Consider the following 24227-nt stretch of genomic DNA (forward strand, 5'->3'; position numbering starts at 1 on the left):
CTGAAAATATTTCAGCCTTAACTAAGCCAATGGACATACCGGAAAAAGTATTTATTTGGAAATTCATATGTAAAAAGTAAGACATTACTGTTTAATCATTATATTATATTTAATACCTTGAATAATTGTTACATTTGTAGCAAAAAATCACCACAGAGCAAATTACTGTTTCATTATTTCTGCCCAAATAATACAAATAAAACATGCTCATCAATGTTTTCTCTCTATTCTTAGGGCCTGTTCACATCATCGTTGCCCTTCCGTTGAGGGGTTCGGTCAGAGGTTTTCGTCGGGGGAACCCCTCAACGGAAAGGCAAACTGAAACCTTAGCTTCCATTTTCATTACCATTGATCTCAATGGTGACGAATACTTTGCTGATGGTTTCCGTTTATCACCGTTCTGAACGAGTTCCGTTTGTTTGACGGAATCAATAGCGCAGTCGACTGCGCCATTGATTATGTCAAAACAAAGGAACCCTGTCACAAAGGTGACAAACGGAAACCTTTAGCAATATTTCCATCACCATTAAGATCGATGGTAATGCAAAGGGAAGCTAAGGTTTCAGTTTGCCTTTCCGTTGAGGGGTTAAAGAGGCTCTGTCACCATATTATAAGTGCCCTATCTCCTACATAATGTAGATAACAGTAGTGTTTTTTATTTAGAAAAACAATCAATTTTGACCAAGTTATGTCCTATTTTAGATTTATGCTAATGAGTTTCTTAATAGACAACTGGGCGTGTTTTACTTTTTGACCAAGTGGGCGTTGTGGAGAGAAGTGTATGATGCTGACCAATCAGTGACCAATCAGCCTCATACACTTCTCCCCATTCATGTAATCAGCAGTTGTTCACTATGTGCTGTCACTTACTCACACATTAACTTTACTGAAGTGTCTTGAGAGTGAATAGACATCGCTTCCAGCCAGGACGCGATGTCTATTCACAATCCCGACACTTCGGTAACGTTTGTGTGGGACTTAATGACAGCAAGCGTGATCTCGTGAGATCACGCTATAAATGACAGCACAGAGTGATCACAATGTGCTGTGTGAGCAAGTGACACACAAATGTTACCGAAGTGTCGGGATTGTGAATAGACATCACGTCCTGACTGGAAGCGATGTCTATTCACTGTCAAGACACTTCAGTAAAGTTAATGTGACAGCACATCGTGATCTCGTTAGATCACTATGTACTGAGAACATGAATGGAGAGAAGTGTATGACGCTGATTGGTCACTGATTGGTCAGCATCATACACTTCTCTTTACAAAGCCCACTTGGTCAAAAGTTAAAAAAAATGCCCACTTGGGCAGTAAGAAAGTAATTAGAATAAATCTAAAATAGGTCATAACTTGGTCAAAATTGATTGTTTTTCTAAATAAAAAACACTGTTATCTACATTATAGTGCCGATCACATTATGTAGGAGATAGGGCACTTATAATGTGGTGTCAGAGCCTCTTTAACCCGACGGAAACCTCAGACGGAAACCCTCAATGGAAAGGCAATGCTGATGTGAACAGGCCCTTTCATAGAAGTCATCAGTTTGATTCACACACAACTGGCCTGAGATAGATACAGCATCACGCCACTTCCCTCAGTAATAAAATGTTTACAGAACCTGAGAGTCTTTTAGTATTAGTGGATATTTTCTTTGTGTACTAATTATATCTTTGCAGGCATTTGCTGATCTGTTTGTTTTGTTATCTTATCCTGGGCTCTGCTAACTTTTCTATTGTAACTTATTTTAAGACTTGATAAGGCAAGTGTTTGTTTTTGCGGGCTATATGCTGGGCTTAAGCATCTCCCTTTGAAGATAACACTTGTTTCGTCTCAACCATGTGCTGTGACTCAAGAAATGGTCTTGAAGTAATGCAAGCAGCAAATCTTTGCTCTGACTATAGTAGACTCACCTAACCTTATTTCATTTGAGAAATGCCAAGGGGTCTATATACAGCGAGTATTAATAAAATTGTGTTTGTGTATCAGAAATCAAGAACTATATAGCTGTAAGCATCGCAAACATACATGCTATATACTACAGCGGGAAGGTCAATTCTAACATGTAACTCACAATATGTAGCCTGAAATTATATGTGACATGTCTCAACAGGAGCAAGTCATATACAATGAGAAATAAAATTGATGTATGAATCTATAATATTAGTAAAGTTCAGGGTCTTGAATCACTTTGATTGTCATTTTGTAAAAGAAAATTCAATTATTCTCCATTTATTTCCCTTTTGGAAACACTAAACTGAATGGCAAAATATATATATATATATATATATATATATATATATATATATATATATATATATATATATATATATATATATATATATATATATATATAAAAACAAGGTACAGTATGCATTATGCATCCACACTCATGGAGGGATGCGTTCACTATAGACTTTATAGGGGAGGCAAGATGAAAGGCCTGTTTAGACAGGCCAATTATTGTTTTGCTTGTTTCTCAATGATCATATTGATAATTGCCCAGAGTGGAGTGACTGAAGGATAAAACCAACGATAAATGCTAAAAGTATCACAGGAACATCTACAGTAGGCATAGCTGCCAAGCGCAGTCTCTCAGGACAGACATTAGATAGCAACGATATTGATCATTTGGCAAGATGTTGCTAGTAAAGGGATCTTTAGCGACCACCGAAATATTTGTAAGATGATTAATATTTGATCAATCTTATCATTACTGTTATGTATTACTTTACCTCGCAAGTTAATTTTTTTTTGTCAAAAATAGTTTTTATTTGTGTCCCATACGTTTATACTGTAGAGGCTTTAAACTTTTTTTTCTAGAGATATAAATAGTGGGGGTCTGAGCGTACAGTCCCTCATGCATTATATCTGTGATATGTTCATCCGTCGTGAAAATGGAGCCCTGTGTATAGGTTTGACGTATAAGCTGAGTGTTTTCCTGGCGCATACACCGAATGTAGGGCTCAATGGGAGCAAAGCCTTAGAAGATGATATAGTGAGGATTTTTTCCCCTTCAAAGCGGTTGGAAATTGGAACTACAACATACCATACATTAGAACCAAGGGCACTCTGCTGATCTATATACTAGATTCTGCTCACTACCTGTGTAACTAAACCATGCCCCTGGACAATGCAAGTCTCCATTACGTAATTTGCATTACAACGTGGCTTTCAAATTCCTAACGGGGGATTGACATTTTTCTGGATTCTCACATTTCAGTAAGTACTTATCACCTGTGCTTTAGAGAATAGCGGAGAAAGTCCACTGGATATATAGCAGCAGCACAAACTAAAGGCCCTTTTAGATTAGCATAAATTCTCATCTGAAAAATTGTTCAATGGAGCAAAAGTGCACAATCAGAGCTGGTGTAAACACGGTCAGCGATCTTTCGTATCTATATCGGTGATCGCAACTTTTTTGCTGACAAAAATATTATCATTCATCTGTAATAAATTTTCAAGTGTAAAAAGGAATCACTCGTTTTTCCATGTCAAACCAGTAATTCACAATTACGAATATTTAAACGATAATATACACGGTAAAATACAGCTCGTTCGATCCTGAACGAATTGCTAACGGATCGCTATTTATTCGATCATAATAATTTTACTGTTGGCCTAAATGGACCTTTTGACTATAGGCTTGCCTTAAATTGGCCAAGATCAGAGTTAGTCGAGAAGGGGGTATAGATGAAGAGATATTTCCCACGATAGGAATGTTCTTTTCCACATGAAATATTGTGCATTTATGCCTCAGAAATTTTTTGTCTCGAGAGATCGTAATCGCTCCATTATGTCTACAGTCAGATCTACAACCAACTTCAATAAATCTTTTTTTTAACAGGGCAGAAACTAAATAGAGAGTCAATGCAAGTTAGATGTTATTATGAATTTTCCCTCTATATAACGCATGCACATATAATACATTAGTGGTCAAAAGTGCACCAGATAAAATATGCAGCATATATCATTGACACATATGTATGTGAAGTACTGTGGAGGTTCTCAGATCGTAGTGATCATGTGGGCAGGGATTTTTCTTGACTTCCTGTCAGTAATCCCTTTAATGAACACTACAGTCAGCCTCCACCCAGCATGACAAAGCTGATAACAGGTAATTGAACAGCAAATTTAGATAAGATAGACTTCAGATTAAGTGTTCCTTTAAATGGGTTGTTAACAATTCAGCAGCTCAAGATTCAGACGATTACGATGCCGCATCAGTTGGGTTAAAAGACCAATAGTATGAAGTATTTCCCCTCCATCCATAGACAGACATGGACATCTCCTAGAGTAAAGAAATGGTGCAGACAAGGAACGAAATGTACATTAGTAAGTAGTAAACTTGGTGATTTTCATCTATTAAACTTTATTAGTTAAGCAGACAATCTTTTCATTAGTTACAATCACAACCATTCCTGAATTTTGACTTCATAATCAAACTTATAGTTTTTGAACAGCCTTGTGAAGTTTGGAAGGAATTTTTTATAAATTATTAAAGGCTGTGTACACCGTTGAAATAGTTTTTGTTTTTAAATAAAAATGTCTCTCAGTGCGTTTTGTGCACCTTTCTAAATACTTTTTTATTAAAAATTATTTTAACTTTTTGAGATACAACTGCTTTATATACTGTACACAGAACAGCTGTATCTAGCGCTGAAACCTGTACCCGTCAGATCAGCGGCACTGACGGGTTCAGTGTCAGCGGGTCCTGCGTGTCTCTGACATGCAGGATCGAGCTGTTACCGAGCTGTTACATCTAAGTTCATAACTTAGGGCTCATTCAGACGAGCGTGTATCACGTCAGTGTGACGTCCGTTAAAACAACAGCCGTCACGCGGACTCATGTATTTGAATGGGGCCGTTGACACAACTGTTGTCTCAACGGAGCGTGTGAAGGGTCCGTGAAAAAATGGGACATGTCCTATTTTAATGTGTGTCACACATCCCTCCATAGACTCTAGTTTTTATAGAACTCTATAGAACTTGAATTTTTCACGTTCGAGGTTAACGACGCTCGTCTGAATGTAGCCTTAGATGTGATCGATAACAGGTGGTCGGCTAAGAGCAGGTCCTGGGTGTCTCTAAGGCCTGATTCACATGAATGTTGTATATGTCCGTGTGCTGTGCGTGAAAACAACAGACAGCCGACTGAGTCTTGTCCGTGATTCACGCACCAGTTGCTAAAGGAATGCAGAGAAAAAAAATAAAAAATGTGCACCAACACTGACATAAAAAACGTATGCCACATGTAACACACACTGATGCCACACGGAACTGCAACCCTGGAAAAACGCTGCATTTTTTGCAGACTCAAAATGGACACGTTCGTGTGAATCTAGCCTAATACACAGGATCCAGCAAATATTGATTACATCTGAGTTCTTAAAGGGGTTGTCCCACAAAACACACGTATCCCTTATCCACAGGATAGGGGATACATGTGTGACCACTGGGGGTCCGACCACTGGGACTCCCAGCGATAAGGAGAACGGGGGACTGAAAGTGCTCCATGAGAAGCATGGGACTTCCGTGTCTGTGTCCGGCAGCTTCATAGAAATGAATGGAGCGCAGCTCACGCTTGTGTGCATGCGTGACCGGCGCTTTATTCATTTCTATAGAGCTGCCGGACACAGAAGCCAGACACAGACCCTGGTCGGACCCCAAGCGATCACACATGTATCCGCTATCCTGTGGATAGGGGATATATGTGTTTTGTGGGACAACCCCTTTAAGGCAGCTACAGTCTACCACGACCATGATACTACAGTCACAAGAAATCCTAACTTGAATTGTTTCTTAATGACTGTAGTGTCGCGGTTGCGGCAACCTGCAGATCATAACATGGTCACCATGACTTTTATTATTGCGATGCAGTTAGCATGACAGTCTGATGACACAGCGATCTTTGGCCATACGGCATGTGTAGCGGTTAAAGTCACTGTGGATCTGTAGCCATAATGTGTCACTGTCCTATGAAGACTCTTTTGCTGCAAGTCAGTTTAGCTTCTGATCTGCTAGGTGTGCTCCGATCAATGGTAAGTGCTATTATTTTGAAATGGAAATGTCTAGGACAAACAACAGCTCAGCCACGAAGCAGTAGATCATGCGAACTCCCACCAAATGCTGAAGCGCATCACATGTGAAGATCACTCCCTACAGAGCTCCAAACATACTCTGGAAGTGACAACAGCACAAGAACTTTGCGTTGGGAGCTTCATGAAATGGATTTCCATGGTTGAGCAGTTGCACACAAGCCTAAGATCACCATGCTCAATGCCAAGAGTTGACTGGAGTAATATAAAGCACGTTGCCACTGGACCGTGGAGCAGTGGAAATGTGTTCTATGAGGAGTTGAATCATGTTTCACTACCTGACAGTCTGATGGATGAATCTGGGTTTGGTGGATGTACGTTACCTTAGTGCTTAGTGCCTGCTGTAAAATTTAGTGGACGTGGGAGAATGGTCTGGGGCTGTGGTTCCTTATATCCAGCGACGGGTAATGTTAATGCTACAGCAAAGATATTTTAGTCAATTGTAGGCTTTCAACTTTGGGGTAACAGTTTGGGGGAAGGCCCTGTTCAGGTCTTGCACTAGGATTCTAAATAAAATAAAAAAAGGCAAAGCACCTCATGGGACAGTATGCAGAAACTTGTTTCAAGTGCAGCAAAAGCAAATGTGCTCACCTGGTATTGTTGTGTGCAAGGTCAACAAAAGGTGTTGCCGTCTAAGGATCGCTGCTGATCCCCGTGATTACCAGCTCTCTCCCGCTCCTACTGTTCCTAGATACAGGGACCAATAGAGCAGGCGCCATCTCCAATCACCGCAGTGGCGTAACTACCGCTATAGCAGCCGTAGCGGCTGCTATGTCGCCCGCGGGATGAGGGGGCCCGTGTCGCCCGCCGGCACAGGCCCCCACCATGGCCGGAGGCTCCGCTAGCAGCCGCTATGGCTGCTACAGCGCGACGCCACTGAACACTACGGCAGAGCAGGAAGGTATCTCCCCGCTCTGCCATTAAACAAAAGACATGTATCCCCTATCCACAGGATAGGGGATGCATGTGTGATCGCTGGCAGCGATAGAGAGAAAGGGGGACTGAAAGTCCCCTGAAGTTCTCATCACAAACCTCGGACTTCCGGGGTCTGTGTCGGCAGCTCCGTAGAAATGAATGGAGCGCCGGTCGCGCTTGTGAGCATGCGTGACCAGCGCTCCTTTCATTTTTATTGAGCTGCGCAGACGCCGGAAGTCAAAGGTTAGTCATGGAGAACTTCAGGGGACTTTCAGTGCCCCATTCTCCTTATCGCTGCCAGCGATCACACATGTATCCCCTATCCTGTGGATAGGGGATACATGTCTTTTCACACTGTAGGTCGCATTTTTTTGGGGGGTTGGGGACGCTGTATGGCGTTCCCTACAGGGGGGGCTGTATGGCGTTCCCTACAGGGGGGCTGAATGGCATTCCCTACAGGGGGGGCTGTAAGGCGTTCCCTACAGGGGGGGGCTGTATGGCGTTCCCTACAGGGGGGGCTGTATGGCGTTCCCTACAGGGGGGGGGCTGTATGGCGTTCACTACAGAGGGGCTGTATGGCATTCCCTACAGACCCCCCCTGTAGGGATCGCCATACAGACCCCTCTGTAGAGAACGCCATACAGTCCCCCTGTGGCTAGCGCCATACAGCCCCCCTGTAGATAGCGCCATACAGCCCCCTCTGTAGATGGCGCCATACAGCCCCCCCCTGTAGATAACGCCATACAGCCCCCTCTGTAGATATCTACAGAGGAGGCTGTATGGCGTTATCTACAGGGGGGGGCTGTATGGTGCTATCTACAGAGGGGGCTGGATGGCGTTATCTACAGGGGGGCTGTATGGCGTTATCTACAGGGGGGACTGTATGGCGCTATCTACAGATTAGGCTGTATGGCGTTATCTACAGGGGGGACTGTATGGCGTTATCTACAGGGGGGCTGTAAAAAAGGCACTATCTACAAGGGGAGGGGTTGCGTGACACCCAGGGGAGGGGGGCCCCAGTCAAAAGTTTGCTATGAGGCCCAGTCTTTCCTAGTTACGCCCCTGAATCACCGTCCTTGGTTTCTGAGGAGACAAAACCCCTCCTACCCATAACATCATTGGCTGCCATTAGAACAAGTATTTCCTCATACCGACAGCATCATTGGCAGTCAAAACAATGGGAATTCCTTCCCACTGACAGCGTTGGTTGTCACGACATCGGATGTCCAGGATCTCATGTACAGACTTCACAATATACTGTACGACTACTCTAAATGTTACACCGGTGGCTTTTTCTGCATTATATCTCAGTACATTTCTCATTTTGCTTCCAGAATTCCAGCCTCTTCGTCATATAGAAAGGAACTATTTTTAGTACTAATTCATGAAGACGGTCTTAATAACGTGGAAAGTTTTAGAATTAGTCTTGTTATTTATTGATAGATCAAATGAGTTGGTATGTTCTTACATAAAATTATCCTTTAAATGAGTAATCATTTTATCTTTTACCACCTGTCTTTGATAATATTTTTTTTTCATTGTATTGTTTTCCAAATAACTTTGCCCACATCACTTTTCCCTCCACTTCCGTTTTTGCCACCAATTTTTGTGTTTAAAGTGTATGTTTATTGTTAAAGAGGCTCTGTCACCAGATTTTGCAACCCCTATCTGCTATTGCAGCAGATAGGCGCTGCAATGTAGATTACAGTAACGTTTTTATTTTTAAAAAACGAGCATTTTTGGCCAAGTTATGACCATTTTCGTATTTATGCAAATGAGGCTTGCAAAAGTACAACTGGGCGTGTTGAAAAGTAAAAGTACAACTGGGCGTGTATTATGTGCGTACATCGGGGCGTGTTTACTACTTTTAATAGCTGGGCGTTCTGAAGAGAAGTATCATCCACTTCTCTTCAGAACGCCCAGCTTCTGGCAGTGCAGATCTGTGACGTCACTCACAGGTCCTGCATCGTGTCGGCACCAGAGGCTACAGATGATTCTGCAGCAGCAAACACACAAACACACAAATTAATCCAAACGTTTTTAATAAAACACTAACATCAAACTGATCTAAAAAAAAAATTTTGGGTGACACTGTTCCTTTAAACTATCCAATAGATTTGAGATGAATTGCGAGCCAGACCGTCTCATCCAACATCAGCGTCTGACCTCACAAATGCTCTTTTAGCTGAGGAGGTGCAAATTCCCACAGACACACTCCAAGTTCTTGTGAAAAGCCTTCCCAGAAGAGTGGAAGTTGTCATAGCTGCAAAAAGGGGGCCCAACCACATTACGCATATTGGAAGGGGATTTCCAACAAGCTCATATAGGAGTGATGATGAGGTGTTTACATACTTTTGGCCGTATAGTGTGTGTGTGTATACATATATTGATAGATTAAAGGACAATTGATTATGAGATTTCATTGTATTTAATACCATAAAGGTGACCATATGTGGTGTTAATTTGGTCAAAAATGAGCAGCCGGTTAGATAATGTACCTACAGTGACTAAAAGAATTCTATGTATATTCAATGCAAATTATAAGAGGAATGACTTTTACAGTTAATTATTTTCTAAAATGCTATAAAAATTGATTTACTTTATATGGAATAAATACTAATGTTCTGATATCTGAAGGTTTATGCCCCAGTCTTTGTAATGCATTTTGGTATGTTTTAATATGACACAATATATCTAAGACTTTATATGTTGTGTGTGTGTGTGTTTGTGTGTATATGTGTATTTTTATATGTAGGTGTATGCATTTGTGTCTGTATGTGTGTGCGTATACATTTGTGTATGCAGATGGATGTGTGTAGGTAAGTGTTCATGTGTGTATGTCTATGTGCGTGAAAAATTGTGTGTGTGTGTGTGTGGGGGGGGGGGGGAATATGTCTGTGTGTGTATGTCTATGTGAGTGTATTTGTGTATGTCTGTGTGTGTGAGTGTATGTGTGTAAGTGTGTTTGTGTGTGTACGTATATGTGAATGCATTTGTGTATGTATGTATATATGTATGTGTGTGTGTGTGTGTGTGTGTGCTTGCGTGTGTGTGTATGCGTGTGTGTGTGTGTGTGTGTGTGTGTGTGTGTGTGTGTGTGTGTGTGTGTGTGTGTGTGTGTAACATTCAAATCATATGTCGGATGCTTTATGTTAAATGCATTTTCAAATTGCAGACTCATTAAAAACAACATTTCACAATGTAACTATTTTGTGTGTGTGCGTGTGTGCATGTGTATATGTGTGTGTTTGTTTGTTTGTGTATGTATGTGGATGTGTGTGTATTTATGAGTTTGTGTATATTTATGTGTGTGCATGTGTATATGTGTGTGTTTGTTTGTGTGTGCATGTGGATGTGTGTATTTATGAGTTTATGTGTATGTTTATGTGTGTGCATGTGTATATGTGTGTGTTTGTTTGTGTATGTATGTGTGTATGTGGATGTGTGTGTATTTATGTGTTTGTGTGTGCATGTGTATGTGTGTATGCTGGAGTGTATGTGTGTATTTCTGTACGTAAAATGTGTATGTACGTGTGTATGTACATATGTATATATGTGTGTATGTATGTAAGTATATGAGTGAGCATGTAACATTGAAACCATGTCAGATACTTTTAATCAATAAATAAATGCATTTTTAAACAATAGATTAAAGTGACATTTTTGTAGATCGCTCGTCGATTATAATACAATTATCTCCACTTTAATGATATGGAGTAGAGTAGTTCTCATCCAGTTAGGTAATCATAGTAGCTCCAATACTGCAAATAACTGATATTAATCAATATTTATGAGTCATCTGTCAATACACATTGAGCTTTATCTCTTGTATGTGAGTTCTACAAACATGGTGACTGAGCTGCTACTGACTTATTAAAAGACTTTTCAAGCCCCTAATGGGGATTGAAATAATTATACATAATCCCTTTAGACATATGGCTCTTCCAAAATGATTAACCTTGTTAACGTATTTACTGTAAGCCCCAGAATCTACAAATGCTGCTAATAGGTTTATAATTACATTTACAAACTTATTGATCTATATATGGAGAAAATAAAAAAGATGATAGATAGATAGATAGATAGATAGATAGATAGATAGATAGATAGATAGATAGATAGATAGATAGATAGATAGATAGATAGATAGATAGATAGATAGATGTGAACTAGATGTTCAAGAATAGACTTGTTGTGCAGACTTTGTGTTTCCTTTAGAGAACGTGATTCTCTTGAGGTGAAAGTAGGGGGGAGGGGAAAGTCCGTCTTGTGTATTATAATTGTTTATGGCTCAAGGGGTGTCCTACATTCACTAGACAGATACACCATTCCTTATCCTAATTGCTGATCTGAGATGGGAAACGCTGAGGCTGTCAGACATTTTGATGGACATTCAGTGACCCCTTTACTAATGATTATTAAATTAGTACACAAGCTTTCTTGGTGGTCTGTATTTTTTTTTTTCAGTTGGACCTTCGCTTTAAATTCATCCTGTGACCTTCATGTCAAACGTTATTTACCTTTCCCATAACCTTTCTTGCATGCTTATTATCCTTGGTTTATAGGACTCTTAATCTATTTTACATTAGGCTGCTTCATTAAGGTCATTTACAGATTGTGGGGCTGCCGGATGGCGCAGCATGCTTACACAGCAGGGAGTACACACAATTGCGTGACAGTTGTAGGCAAGATGTCACCCCATAGGTGGCACAGATAATACACTGTAATGGGTCTATTTCGTTACATACAGATACAAACTATAGTTTTAGCTTTTTTCTTTCGTTCCTCATAAATTGTAAAGAGTTTTCCTAAAGTGGTCAATTTTACTTCAAATGGAGAATGCAGAATTGAGTAAAGCAGAAAGTTCATTTGGCAGAGATGAGTATATAAATATATAATATATACGGGGCATTTCCATAGGGGGTGCAGAGGTAGCAGTTACACCGGGGCCTTAATGACTGAGGGGGCTAAAGACCGTTCTGTCTTAAAAGAAGACATCAATATTATAAACGGCACATAGTAAGTCAGGGGCCCTGTTACAGATTGTGCACTGGGGATCAAGAACTTCAAGTTACACCTTTGATTATTTATTAATATATTTATATAACACCATCATATTCCTCAGCACAATACCAAAATTACTGCTGGAAGAACGGCTTGGCAGGGAAAGAACCGGCCTGCCATAAAAGTTGCATCACAGAGGGAAAAACGGCCAAACCCAGGAGGTCTCAGAAAAGATCGGAGTCAGCGTGAGTACCTGGGGAAAATGGAGGCAATGGCCTGAACTAGTCTGCAGAAAATAGGCAGGAGAAAAAGGGCACCTGGTGTATAGAGCAACTAAACAAGGAGCGATACAAACTACAGCCACTACCGGATTTTATCAGAGCATGCACTTGGTATAGTCAATGGCGCTAGTAATATAAGGACTAAGAATACCCATTCGAAGCTGCATCATTTCTTTGTCATCATTGTGATGCGGTTTCAGCTAGTTTATAGCATCCGTTCAAGTAAAGAAAGTTAAGCGCCATTTCTGTCTCAGCCTTCTCTATCACCTTAGGTCTGTCCATTTCACCTCTCGGCCCATAACCTAACTTTGCATTCTACTGTATGTGATTACATAATATTGTATAGGATATATATAGAATATAATGATCAAGTATTTATTTCAGTAGCGAACTTGCACATAGAGATGTCTGTGACTCCTTCCTGACTCCATGTCCCCAGTCACACACACACTAAAGCCAATATGATAGCAAGGAGCTATAATTAGAGATGATCGAATCGATACTAAACAAATTGAATTTGGTCCGAATTTCCAAAACGTTTCAGATTCAACTAAATTTTAAACCTTTGGGGCACGCGACACACGAATTTCAGAAAAATGGCTGCCCCCGGCCAGGGATCAAGTTTTCTCTTACCTGCGCTGCTGTTCATGGCCCTCTGCTCACCCTGGATTGGCTCTGTCTATAAACAGTGGATGGCGAAGGTGATCCCATTCATAATTTTTAAGATGCGGTGGTTCTGTGATTCTAGATGGCAGTGGTCATGTGATTTACTCACATGACCACCTCCCTGAATGCCCGTTCTTCTGTGCTGGGGCTGAAAGCGTTCAGAGCATGTGCAAATACAGGTAGCAGAATCTTCTGTATTTTATGGGCTTTTAGGACTTGGAAAACAACTAGAAATATCCCCCATGGGAGGAGGTATTCAGCAAAATATCTGGCAGAGGGGCTTTTGGGCCCCCTCAGGCACCAGGACTGGGGTGTGACTGCTACTTCTGCACGCCCTATAGCTATGCCCCTAGCAGCTGATATGAGTTTAGTATCTGGCAGGATGTGGCATGCTATCATCATTTGTTAAGCTGCCCACACACATTAGATCCACCTACAGTTGTTAGGTGCAAGTATGTAGCTATAGGGGGTGCAGGGAGAGTAATTCCACTCAGGCCGAGGTGCATGAAGCGGCCCAAAGGTCCATCTGCCACATAAGAAGACACCAGAATTATAAATGGCACATGGTAAGAGGAGAATTGTGTCCCAGGAGCTTCAAGTTTTTCCTCTAGATAGGGGATACGAGAATCTGGCAATGTTTTATTTCAGCATGTCCGTACTGGGATATGAGCTTTTCTCCATTTGTTCATTGAAATAAACATGAACATGTGGCTTAACTGAGCGTGCATGATTATGGGGTGTCGTGGAAGTCAATGGCTCAAAATATATTAGACTGAAATTTGGATGAGTTTTCCAATAGACACTCACACCAGGAACTTTATCCACCATCCTAATCAGGATATTTCATACCGATATATATCGAGAGAGGAGAAAAAACACACAGACGCTGCTGATATGCTCAAAATACTCCTCTGGAGGTTTATTACCAAACTCCACTATAATAATATCATTCAAATGGGGTGAAGACTCGAGGTTAACCAATCAGAGGCAATGTGACAATAATTCTTATTCAGCCAATTACAGACATACGATACATTCCAGATACATCATTATTATTCTTCACACATCAGGTTTGCAGGTGGCCTTATCTCTCTTGGCAAGAATGTTCCTGTAAGGTGGGGGAGGCACTCCCACAAGCATATTTGCCACCCTCCCATCTCACTCCCTGTTCCTTCTCTGCAAGCTTCGTATGGGAGCCAAGGTCAAAGATAAAACAAACAAAATCAACATTACTTGCGTTAAAGGAACAATGACTTTCTTATTCACTACAAAAGAACCAAGATGGGAACTCCAGACAAGATGGCTGCTGCACGAAACGAAATAATTTAAACATTATTATAATCACTTTCACATAATACATATCTTAGTAATTCGGCATCTTGCTTGATAATTCATAATGTAATTTCATACAGAGAATATAAGCAAATATAGTGGCATGTAAATAAATTCTCCTCCACCTCTGAAAACGAATGAATCTATTGAGATTCATCCTGTCCTAGTACTGCACAGACTATGGTGGTAAGACCCATGTGCAGCCAGGTTCTTTTACAATATTACCATGAGAGCTGCGTTCCACTAATAAGATGATACCTGGTTTCAGAATATATATATTTTATGGGACAAAACAAATTATATATATATATATATATATATATATATAAAATTATTTTATTCAATTACAAAGGCCCTTTTTTGTGGGCTACATTACTTAATGGTATCTTATGTCATGACATTACTTAAGAGATTTATTCTACAAACCTGAGCAAAAAAAAACAACAAACTGTTAAACCACCTGAGACCTTATTATATTGATCAATGCAACAAAAGATAAAGCAGGACCATGTGCCTGGCCCGTGCCCTTCGTCAGGTATCACAGCTTGCATAACGCATGGCTGCTTCCCTTTTCCCCTAGAGCATTGTTTACTCCTTGGGGATATGGCAGTACATTTAATGAGGTTAGGTTATATGATTTATTTATTTTTATATTTTTTTATCTAGTAGTGCATACATAATGGATGCTAATGGTATCTTTCTATATTGTTATTTTAATTCTATTTTACAATAAATGACCAAGAAGGGGACTGTGTTCCTATTGTTCCATTTATATTATCTATGACTAAGCTCAATATTTTATGTCAGAAATATAAAATAATTATGCTGTAATAATAAATAAATGGATGAGATACATATATTGCTGCTATTCTATTGGAGGCTACATTGTTCACAATGTACATATTCCACAGTAAGAGCAGCATTAGGCAGGACTAACACTTCTGTCTTTATGAGTTTGGCACAGTTTTTGAAAAAAATAAATCTAAAAACAAAGGTGTTATGTTATGAAACGAAACTAATAACAATTCCGCCAAAACAGGAACAGCCCAAAAAAATAAAAAAATGAAAGCAAGTCAGAGGCCCAGCTAAATAAGAAACCGACCTACCAGCTTAGTATTCAGGAGAAGCAACCACATAGCTAGAGTAAAAAATTAAAATTCTGACTGCCAGCAGATGCCACTAGGGGGAGCTCACTTTATACAGATCTCATTGAGTTGATTCAATTGCGTTGAGTCGCAAATAACTGACAGAAGTTGAAGCGCTTGATGTCTCTGTCCATATCTGGGCAGTGACATCAGGGGAAACTCCTGAAGCGGAATCCCTGAACACATGGGGATTCCCCTTCAGGAGTTGCCGCTGATGTCACTGTCCGGATCTGCCCGGCCCAGCACGGATGCAAAACTTAATGCAAACCGGCGGGGCAAAATGGTCGATTTTACCGGCCGACACTTGGGCTCGGGAACGACCCGGTCGTGTGAATCCCGCCTAAGTAAACCAAAGAACGCTACAGAAACGCATAATGAGTATAGGACGATAATCTAAAGATTTGTAAGAAAGCCTATAGAAATAAACAGGCATAGTGATGGCAGTAACGGCAGCATCTAATGATATCCTAATGCTAAAAAAGGGGGCAACACATACCTAAGGACATGATGAAACAGCTGAGATGGGACACAGGAGCAAAGACGCCTCGACGCGCGTTTCGCCACGGACCGGCTTCGTCAGGAGGCTGACGATATTAAAATAAAGGGGAACTTATATAGGATAGCTAGCACTGATAATACTACACACCTGTGGATGCTGCGCAGATCGACGCTCACACCGCATGTTGCGAGACTCCTCATCACCGGAAGCGTCAGAGTGTCCGCATGGTGATGACGCGTCCCGTCAGGTGACGCAGGACGCACATCACCAAGGAGATGCGGACAAACAGAATTGGCACCATGGAATGAGGGAATCACAGCGCATACGTGGAGGAGCGTGCGTACACATACAGACACTAGCTGAATGAGACATACAGGGAATTGAGGGAGCAGATGGGTATATAAGAAACAGCTCAGAATAGAGAAAAACTCTATAAGGACAATATAAGCATGGTGTCATAAAATTAACAGATACCAATTTCAATTCATGAAGGATATGTAAAAATATATAAAAATAATATTAATAATAAATAATCTATAAATATATAATAGATCAAATTAACACAATAACAGAAAATACATAATATATGTTATATACATGTAATGAAAAAATATATAAATATATATCTGATGTAAAAATAAATTATGCATAAAGTTTTCATATAAATGACACCTACATTACCTCTGTCTAATAATATTGAATAAAAGTGAAGACAAAATGTGTAAATAAAAATGAATAAATAAACAAAATAAAATATACTGTGAAAACAGCTGAATAAATAAAAAGTACATAAAGTAAAAAGGTTTTTTGTTGGTGTTATTTATTATTGGACATGTGACTTTGAGTTGGGTCAGGTCTGTTAACCCTTTGGTATACTTATCGGTTTACCTTGCTGCTGCTCTCCATGTGTTTGTTTGTATGTTCATCATATTTCATGTGATACCATGTATTGTTATTTATTAATAAAGATATATATATTCTTTTACAATACGTGGCTGCTATATGTTTAATACCATTTATTGGGGTGTTATGTCCCCTGTGCTTCAGTGCTTCTGGGTTGTTTCTATAGTCGTTGGGGACCCCCTGCTTTTCCCTTTTTTAGAGGTCTTCTGTAGGTTTACTAGAAGTTGAAGGGGCACAGTGCTCAGCCAAGGCGTTACAGCGGGCCGCAACTATTTAACTGTATGGGTCCAAGAGATTTCTAATGGCGGCCTTGATGCCAGTGTGGACAGAACAATAATGAATCTATGGTTCCTGTAAAATAAGAAAACATGAAAAAGTGATTAAACAGTTGAAACTAAATGTTATTTCATGCCTTCGTAATCAAATTAGTTTGGACCAGTTATATTGGGTGGGAAAGAGTCAGCGTAAGAATAGATTAATGTAGCGTGCTATTAGTGCTAATAGTACGGCAGAAAACACTGCAGCTAAACATCATGTCAATGTGACAATAGTGCATCCCTTTGTGTTACTTGTTAAGAAAAAGGCTAAATAGTGATTAGTTACACGCATACATTACAATGCTCTTAATCCCAGAGCCTTTAAAAATTGGCGCTCTCAAGGCTTATGCGATTAAATGCAGAAAGATCTGTAGCATAGTACCTTAGTACCAGATTTTATTACCATTATTATTATTTTTTTTCATTATAGCTGGGCTTTTTTTTTTCTTATATGGGAAAAAAAACACTATAAATATGTGTTTTTGTTGATTTTGAGGAATAATAAAATTAGACTTTTATTATTTTGTACTCTTCATATATAAGGATTGCTGCGAAGCACACAAGGTAAAATGAATGTGCACCCTTGACCATTTTTTTTTTATCTAAATAAGTTCAAAATTCTGCACTGCTTAATTTCTCAATATATCTTTATAGTGGTCAGAGCTCCATTTATGTGATACTGAGCACCAAATTCCCTGCTTATTGATATATTAAATAGATAACATTCTGGCTGCCTGTATTAACCACTAGAGGGAGCATGGGAGCTGGCTGCATACTGCCCATACATTAAACCTTATAATAAAACTGTATGCTCTCTCTAGTGGTAGCTGCAGGCAGACAGAAAGTTATCTTTAAAATCTATGTCTATGCAGGGAATTTGTAGTTCTGTATGAGAAAAATGGATCTACGAGTAAAAAATTAGTCAGTGTAGATTTTAGTGACTAAAACTGTTGATAAAAGAGGGAGATTCACTTTAAAGCAAAGAATCACCTCTGGTAAATCTTTGATTGTATATTAATGTATTACATTATCAGCAATTTACAAAAATATATCTTATAAAAATGATAAGCTGTCAGACGTGGTCTATTAGTGACTGCTCCTGTTTGCTCCTTTGTGCTGACTTGTTAAATGCAGTCACATTTGGATAGTGAGCAAACATTAGCACCATCCCCCCACTTGCTACCAGGTCCCATATCAGTGACGTACGTGACGTTTTGTCATGATATTTTTAGAACAAAATCAATCATATACACACACAATCAGACATGCTCTAAAATTGGCCAAACACACATGTTTGTTTGAATAGCGGCGGTGAGATACGTTGTTGCCAGGCTGGCTTTCCCTGTCGCAAGATGTCAAGGTACTGTCTGACGGTCTTCATAATAGATCATATCACTGTACCTCAGGTCTTCATAAACTTACCTTTCAAACCCCTGGGGCATTATGGGCTTGTTACTTAGGCTCAGGTGGATTTACACGAACAGATATGTGCACATAACAGATGCTGATGGAAGATAATCACAGGTCAATCGGTGCTCTTTTAAAGGCCCTTTACACGGGTCAATGTAGACTGTATGGGTACGAATAATCATGTTTACACTGAGAGATATGCTGCGAACAACGATTATTTTCAGGGCAGCATAAAAGAGCGTTTGCTCGTTCATCGGTTGATCACTACCCTGTTTACACAGGGCAATGATCAGGAACGAGCGTTCATACGAACACTTGTTCATCCGATCATTGGCCCGTGTAAATGGGCCTTAAGAGTTTAAGACTGGCGGGGAATCTTTAAAAACTCCAGCCAAAATGGAATCTTCACTTCTGCTGGAGTTTTAAGTTAAATGTAGTTTTTATTGCACAATATTCCCAGTATTTTGTGATGACAGATTGTCTTGGACAATAACATCTGCCCATGATAACATGAAAATGAAACAAGAGTCATTGCTTTTTTTTTTTTTTTTTTACTTTTTAAACCTGTCATAAACTTTTTGGAAAATGAGCTGCAGCTTACAATAAAGTTGATTGACATCTATGCTATTGTAATCAGATTTTGTCATTACCTTTCTACTCTTTTAGTTTAATTGTTACTTTTGCTTTAATTATTTAGCAAATTAAATTTCAAAACCTTTCATTGTTTTCTTAAGGATATTTTTCATTTGACAGCTTTGAATAAAACACTGAGATAATCTTATTCACATCACATTCAAACAAACAAGTACAAAACTTGACATTTGTTGGAAACTGTTGAAAACTCACGAGAGCTGCAGGGGATACCAATTATAAATAATTTATTTATGTTAGAATGGTTATTTTTTTGCATTAAAATTTATATCTCAAACACCTCTGTTCTGTAAAAGATTATTTTAGCCCTAAGCAAATGGAACAACTGTTGGAAAATCAAAAATAACAAACTACAAATATAAAAATCAATTTTGTCTTCACTTCAATTAAAATTAAATACAGTTTCATCTCACGTTTTGTACCTGGTACTATTAATTTTTCTTTTTAATTTTTATTGTGATATTTGGGCTCAGAGCATGAAGTTATTTATTACAGATTTCTTTTAACCAAAATTATAGATTGGAAGGATAGATTGAAAAATGTGACTCTGTGAGGGTCATTTAATGGGAATAAAAACTACATTAAGTAAAAGGACTAGGTCATCAGTGCTGAAAACAAAAAGATTTGTTATTTTGTAAGGCCTTATTCCCACAAGCGTGTCTGATTTGCCTCCGCAAAAAAAGGCACGTTTTTCATGCATATGACAGTCCGTGTTTTCTCCATGTGTCATCCATTTATCTCGTCCGTATTTCTTCTCTGCAAAGCAATTCATGGTTTTACTTTTTTTTTTTCCCCTGCATTTCTTTAGCAACTGATACGTGGAAAACGGACAGCATACGAATGTCGTCCGTGTGCTGTCCGTTTTTTCACGCACCCATAGACTTCAGTGGGTGAGTCTGATTTGCAAAAAAATGGACCAGAATAGGGCATTGCGGGGAGTTTCGCATAACGGACACACGCTCCAAGAAAAAATACAGATGTGCAAATAGCCCCAATTGAACTGCAATGGTCAGTGTGCTGTCAGTTATTTGAACGGATAGCTCATGGACGGGAAATATGTTTGTGTGAATAAGGACTTAATATGATAAAAAGCCCATTTTATTTTTGTTTTTTCTTACCAGTTTTTTTGTGTTTACCCTGCATCAAAGTAGAGATAAAAATGCCTAAAATCCAATCAAATAATGTGACCTGTCCATTTTTGTGATTATTACATCTATGTTACATCAGCAGTTTATGGTCTCCATAAGTAATTTTTAGGTGCAATACACCCGGCCTATAGTCACAGTGGTCCTTCTGTCTACAGACCTTCAGCTTGATAAGCATAAAACTTTTTTACTTATATAATGTGCTCCCCCAAGAATCAAGTTCTCTCGAAACACCCCCCTTATTGCCTTAGGCCACATGTAATGATTTCAGCGAAGCTCAGTCCATACATATCCCATCTTATACAAACACCATGCAACCTCGTCTACTGGCTCCTTCACCCAATAGAGTTGGCACTGTATTTGTACAACTCCAGATCTATTACCACTAACAGCCTTGTGACTAGGTTATGTTTTCACTGTACAGGTTTCTCCATATGATGTATGGGTAAAAGGGGAGGCTTTGTATGGGCTTAGCCATGGCTTTAAAAGAACACTAAACATAGAAAATGCACACAAAAATAAAAAAAATCCCAGCAATACCTCTCTTAATTTCTTGTTTTTCGATAATATTTTGTAAATTGAAATGAAAACCGAGAAATATATAAATAATTCTTCCATATGTGTCCTAGGAGATCAACCAAACCATTCCACCCCCCCCCCCCCCCCCCCACACACACACACGTCTACATTTCACTGTCCTGTGTCTGGCTGTAAGACAACTGGCTGCAGTAGGAGTCACCCCATCTGCCCTGTCGACCCTTTTCTATGTCCCCCGCCTTAATTAACCTCAGTGTTCTCTGACAAATAGTGTGATAGTGTGACTGACAAATAATGTTACCTCCTCTTTAAAAATTATAATAATAATAATAATAATAATAATAATAATAATAATAGAAAACCAGAGTAGGGATTTAAAATTTTCGTGTCTTTTTATAATTTTTGGGACTATATTTTAAGTATTATATGGCTTTTATGCTTAGCTGTCTCCACATAAATGTGAGTAGTGGCAATTATTCCAGTGACCTGTCCTGTTGCACTTAATGTAGACACATTTATCTGATCTGCTTATAGTGATTACCTACTATGTGTTCTATTCATATCCTGCTAATATCAAGATCACATTTCCAGCATAAAAAATCAATACATCTAGTATACATTCCCATAAGACCACTTATTCCACCAAAAAATCCTTCCTACAAGTAATGATGTTGTTGTACCAACAGAACTAAGTGAGCAGACGGGCTACCATATTTAGATATTGGATAAAACTTCTAACTACGACACTGATTGGATCTCTGTGCCTCGCTCAGTAAAACATTTCATAGAAATACACATTTTTAGTCTCTGATAGTTTGACTTTCCTGATGATTTTCTGTGGCCTATTCATATAAGAGGTTGATAGATAAACAAACACTAACATAAAAGAGCTAAAATTATAATAAACCATCACGGTATACAAACCCCATCCTGTATCTCCAGGTGTCAGAACAGCCTAAAAATGTTAATGTAACCTAGTCCTGTGCCTCCTGGACTTTAACAGTGTCAGGGCTGTCAGCTGTAACATGCAGTAATCTGAGGCTGCCCTAGAGCGTGATGCATGCTAAACTTGTCATTTCTTTCACTGACAGCCAACTGTTGCAAATAATAATGTATTTTTCATTCTTTTTATACTTTTTTGGTAACTGACAATTACACCCGTATATAGGCCTTGAAAGTTTACAATTTTTAATGTTTAAAGTTTTAATTGATCCGTTGAGGCACATACCGGTGGGGGTAATAGGAAAAAAAACTGACATATTTCTACTCTTTTTTTTGTGTCTTAAATTTACACTGTTTACCGTGTGGTATAAATAACATAATAACTTTATTCGGTGGGTCGTTACGATTGCGGCGATATCAAATTCATATGCCTTTTTTATGTTTTACTGCTTTTACACATTAAAAACACTTTTATTTCTAAAGTATTCGTTTTTGTGTTGCCATATTTTATGAGCCATAACTTTTTTATTTTTCTACTGACATAGCTGTATGAGGGCTTTTTCTTGTGGGGCAACTTGTAGTTTTTATTGGTATCATTTTGGAGTACATGCGACTTTTTGATCCCTTTTTATAAAAAAAAATTGAAGGCAGGATGAACAGAAAACAGCAATTTTTGCCATAGTTTTTTTATTTAATTTTTGATGGTGTTCACAGTGCAGGTTAAATAATGCAAACGTTTTCTAGTTGGGGTCATTACGGATGCGGCGATACCAAATATGTGTAACTATTTTGTAAGGGGAAAAGTGGGTTTTTCTTTTTTTTTTTTTTACTTGGGACTTTTATGAAACTTTTTAAAACTTTTTTTAGTTTCACTGGGGGACTTCAGTGAACGATCTTTTTATTGCTTTTATAATCCACTGCAATACTTCTGTGCAAAACTGACAGGCATCTGTTAGGCCATGCCTAACATGCATTTACTAAAAGCAGACCTGGCAGCCTTTGTTAAGCTCCCAGGCTGCCATAGAAACCATCTGCACCCCACAATTGCATCGCGTAGTGCCGGTGGGGAGAGAGAGGGATCACCATAACTCTAAAACCACTCAGATGGGGCGATTGACCACCGCATCTGAAGGGGATAAACATTATCGGAGTCCTGGGCTTCAGGAGCACTCTGCCCGATGTGTAGTTGACTACGCTATTGGTTTCGTCAAAACTACGGAACCCTTGCACAACGGAGACAAACGGAAACCATTGACAACGGATTCATTACCATTGAAATCTATGGTTTCCGTTTGTGTCAGTTAGGGCTCCATTCTGATGGAAAGCTCCGGCGGAACGTCCGAATGGAGCCCTGACGCAGATGTGAACGAAGCCTAACTCATCTGGTCCCGGAGCCTTGTGCATATTTATTTTATTTAACTTATCTTGGACCATATCTACATTCATCCAATTCAGTATATTAATTGATATATTAACAGCACTGGCACCGGCTACATCAGCTGCTCTTTCTTCTGTTGTATATACAGAGCTGAAGAACCCATTTAGTAACTCTGCCTTCTCTTGATTCCCTGTGACCAACTCCCCATTACCACTATCTACGGGTCCTACATGTTCAGACCTTTTTGCCTTCACATACTTGAAGAATTTTTGGGTATTTGTTTTACTATCTTTGGCCACCTGCCTATCATTTTGTATTTTTGCTGATTTTATTACTTTTTTGCAGATTTAATTAAGCTCTTTATAATTTACAAAGGCTACAGCTGTACCCTCAGATTTGTATTTTTCAAATGCCCTTTTTTGTCAAATATTGCCCTTTTCACAGAAGGTGTAAGCCATGTGGGGTTTAATTTTAGTCGCTTATGCTTTTTACCTATAGGAATAAATTTTGCACTATAATTATACAAAGTAGATTTTAATATCTCCCATTTATCATTTGTCCCATTATTTGACATTAGTTCTTCCCAGTCTATATCCTGAATTGCAGCCCTCATCCTGGGGAAATTGGCCTTCTTAAAATTAAGTGTTTTTGCGCTTTGTAACTATATTGTGATCACTGTTACCGAGGTTTTCACGAACATTGACATTCCCAACAAGATCTGCATTATTAGAAATGACCAGATCCAACAGAGCTTCACCTCTAGTTGGGTCTTCCACAAACTGGCCCATAAAATTTTCCTGCAACTGGTTGAGGAAATGTCTCCCCTTTGCAGTTGAAGCCGAACCGTGACAAGCCTATTAGGAAACGTTAAAGACAAGAGCGTAATACATTACATTATCTGACATTTGCATTAATAGCAATCAGACTTTCCTATTGTGTTGTTTTTTCTTTATTAGCATGCAAATACATTGACCTACTCATTGACTTACCATATGCTGAATT

General features: G+C 39.1%; 1 long non-coding RNA gene across 1 annotated transcript in view; it reads right to left on the reverse strand.

Annotated features, from left to right (window-relative positions):
* Positions 1 to 2370: 2370 nt before the first annotated feature.
* The window catches only part of LOC142653000 (uncharacterized), a 74660-nt gene continuing 52803 nt past the window's right edge, over positions 2371 to 24227 (reverse strand). Inside the window, exon 3 of the long non-coding RNA XR_012848012.1 lies at positions 2371 to 4293. This is a non-coding gene — a long non-coding RNA (uncharacterized LOC142653000). The remainder of the gene's footprint in view (positions 4294 to 24227) is intronic.

This window comes from Rhinoderma darwinii, chromosome 5, assembly GCF_050947455.1.
Source record: "Rhinoderma darwinii isolate aRhiDar2 chromosome 5, aRhiDar2.hap1, whole genome shotgun sequence".
Lineage (NCBI taxonomy): Eukaryota > Metazoa > Chordata > Amphibia > Anura > Rhinodermatidae > Rhinoderma > Rhinoderma darwinii.